This window comes from Gavialis gangeticus, unplaced genomic scaffold (assembly GCF_001723915.1).
Source record: "Gavialis gangeticus isolate Ggan-Ray unplaced genomic scaffold, GavGan_comp1, whole genome shotgun sequence".
NCBI classification, from domain to species: Eukaryota; Metazoa; Chordata; order Crocodylia; family Gavialidae; genus Gavialis; species Gavialis gangeticus.
In genome coordinates, this window is record NW_017729024.1 from 51,211,833 (window position 1) to 51,215,309 (window position 3,477).

Genomic DNA, 3,477 nt, shown 5'->3' on the forward strand with positions numbered 1-3,477 from the left:
TTCCAGTAACCAAACTGATCTACTCACATTTCACTCAGGTGACCCTGTGTTCTGTGATCCTTGGTGCAGATTACAGCCTCCCAGCACAGGAATACAAATCTGTACTAAGAAAAAAGGGCACAGCAGTTAGCATCACAATTGGTGAGACCAGAACTCAGTCACAGACCAGAACTCAGTCACTTGTTTCTTTAACTTGGCATACTTTCCTTTAAACTGCAAAGTATTTTGGGGGGAAGAACTCTCTCACACTAAATCCATGAGATTTGTCAGATAGATGTCACTCAAGAGACCCTTTGCAGTCAAACTCAAAACAAGAGTCTTGTGTCACCTTCCAAAAACCTACCAACCCAACTATAACTTACCACTTCCTACTCCCCGCTTCACAAGATCACAGGACACTCATCAATAAATTATGGATAGTGCTATTAGTGAGGACAAGTAATCTTTAAAAATTCTGAGTAAGTTCTTCCAGGGAGGTTTGAGTCTAGCCATTCACGCATAAAATGGAGGATTTGCTTTATATCAGCCTGACCCTTTATATAATTGCATGAGACACATGAGAATAGGGCTAGGTAATATTGATGATATTCTGTATAGCAGCAGACAAGAGTTTAGAACCAACCTTAGAAAGAAATCTCTTTTTGTTATCCTTTGGCATTTGCTCAGCTCAGTTAATTTCAGTGCATTAGCTAGTTTCACTTATTTAAAAACAAAATGAAAGCCTATGGGACCTCAGAGTGAAGGAAATTCATAAAAGGGATAATGGAGTTTTGCACTTCTCACACAAATCAACAGCGGAGCAAATAATCTATAGACAGCAATTCACTCTATGAATTTTTGCTTCAGTAATTTTTTTTTAAGAACAGCTAGGTTTTATTACATTTATTTGCTATCCACTTGCATTCACCCAATATTTTCAGGGAACAATTATAGACCTATATGCAAACAGGTTTCCATGAACAGTTACAAACATACACAGATTAGGACATGCTAGTTAATTCTGACTGGGTGCATTACTTCTCCATTGGATGTGCACAGTACCTAGGTTGCATGTTTATGGTCTCAAAATTTGCTATCCTGCATATTATCTAATAGAATTTACTTCCTGTTTGGTTTCCATGGACATTTCCCACAGCAAATGCCTTTGCTATTGTATTATGGAAAGGGGCACAAGCGCAAAAGAAGCCAATTCCTTTTTATTTGATTATTTGTGGCTGTTCTGTCGAGCTGTTCACTCAGCTTCATCCCAAGATAGCAGTGAAAGTTATGACCCAATGGCTGTACAGTGATGTGTGGGATAAATCAGTGTTTTCAGAATAGTTTCTGACAGAGAAGAGCTCACACTGCTGACCAATTGGTGCATTATATGCTGAAGTCCTTCCAAAAAATGCTGAAATCTCTGTTCTCATTTTCATCTGTCTCTTCTCTTTGTTCAAAACGTACTTCTTTTACCTTACTGATTTTTTGCCTTTTCTTTCCACTTCTGCCCCCATATGCTCATTATGCCCCCCTCTGTGTTCACCTACTAAGTATCCCTATTCTTCTGTTGAAGTCACCTCTTAAATTAATATCTCCTCCATACCCTGCATCTATAATCCCACCCCCCACCTACCTATTCAGACCTGCTACCATCTGTTTGTCTCTGAGTACAAGCTCCCTGGCCATTAAGTACCTCTTTCTATAGACTAAACAGCATCTCACCTTACACGGCTGCTCGGGGGAAGAGTTGGATGACTATGTAATAAGACCTTCCTTTTGACCTTCACACATAGGCACTTTAGATCTTTGATTCTCTAACGTAAGGCCAAACAGATGCCCTGTACCTGTAAATACCCACTTCACAAAGCACCTGGCTAAGTAACAGATATCTACCTTTGCTTCAGGCTTTTAAAGTGATGGCATGATTAATAGCAGCAGGCCACTGCCAATCCAAGGAGCAAAGGTGCATCTCAGACACAGTCTTTTACTGCTTCTTGATTAATGCAGTTGTAGACACCACACTCTTTCACACACAGAACATATGTTAAAACCACATTATAGTCTTGTATGTGTACTTTTACAGTTCTATATCTATACTGTCTAACAGAAAAAAATGATGTGATAGGCTAGGGAGTCAGAACTATACATACTTGACCAGACTTTAGGCTTGCTTTTTGGTTCTTCTTCCATATATATTATGCCTCTATATAATTTAGCTTTCTTATCCCTCAATGAACAGTTTTCCTTCAGTTTAAGATATTGCTTCCTTTCCTCCCTCACTCCCTGCTTTATTTTTTCTTAAACAGTTGGTTTTTCCCATACTTATCTCTGCAAGCATGTCATTGGTGTTAATGCTGCTTCAAGATACATTTGCTTTTCTAAATTCCTGCAAAAACTGCCCTCCTGCCATGAAAATGGGGTTATTTTTAACTTGTAGTCATGTTGCTATGTGCCTCATCCACCACTGAAATGGCACTTCAGTTTCTCTGTTCATTCACCATCAAACTTCAGCTTAATGCAATATTGCCTAAGAGGCTAGTGATAGAAGAGAGTAATGTGATCAAATCCATTAGAGGGGAATGAAAAAAAAGCAATTCAACAAAGAGCAGCAATATAAAGTTAGCATAACTAGGTCATCTTTATGTCATTTCTGGAATGTCCTCCCAGCCCTTTGTTATCACATGTATATACAATAATGGCTTCTGTCTTGATAGTCTGGTATTAGTGCCAATGTCAGCTATGTGATTTTGCAAATTTCATGTTGTTTTATAAGCTTTAGCATAAGTGAAAGCTCTTCTAGAAATTGTTAAATAACAAACAGGTTAACTTTTTGGTTTTTTGCTTTTTGTACCCCCTCCCCCCAAACAAAACAAACAAAAAAAGCTTTTTCCATCAAGGATGAACTTGGCAGTTCATGAACATGCACTTTCAAACTGTTGTGATTTAAAGAAGTTAAGGTAGGAAATAATTTCCCACCCCACACCCCAAACATACAGCTTCACCTATGGAATGATAAATTCTCTCCTTCTTTCTTTTGCATTTGGTACATGCTAAAATGTCTTCCTGATTCAGGAACTTACGCTAGTTTATATTTTAACGTGAGCCAGATTTTGGTAAGTCGTCATTATTGTTTTAAACATTTCTTATATAGCAAGAGCATTGCAAATGAATAGACCTTATTATTAATCTCTTTTATTACTTTAGAAGTCATTTTGTTTTAACCTTTGCAATAATATCCTTTCTATAAAAGCCTGACTCCAGGAGTCTGTTGATATTTAGCAGCCTTGTTTTATAAAATATGCCACCTACTGAAGGTGTTTTTCACTCAAGGTGAGTGCAAAAACATCTTTAAAAATTGTCAAGCAAGTAGAGGAAAAGCTTGAAAGACTTCAGTATATTTTAAAAATATATATATCCTCTCTTCTATAATAAATATTCTCCTTTATCAGTGAGTTTCAATAAAATTTTGATCTACATAATTTAATATTAACATCCTTT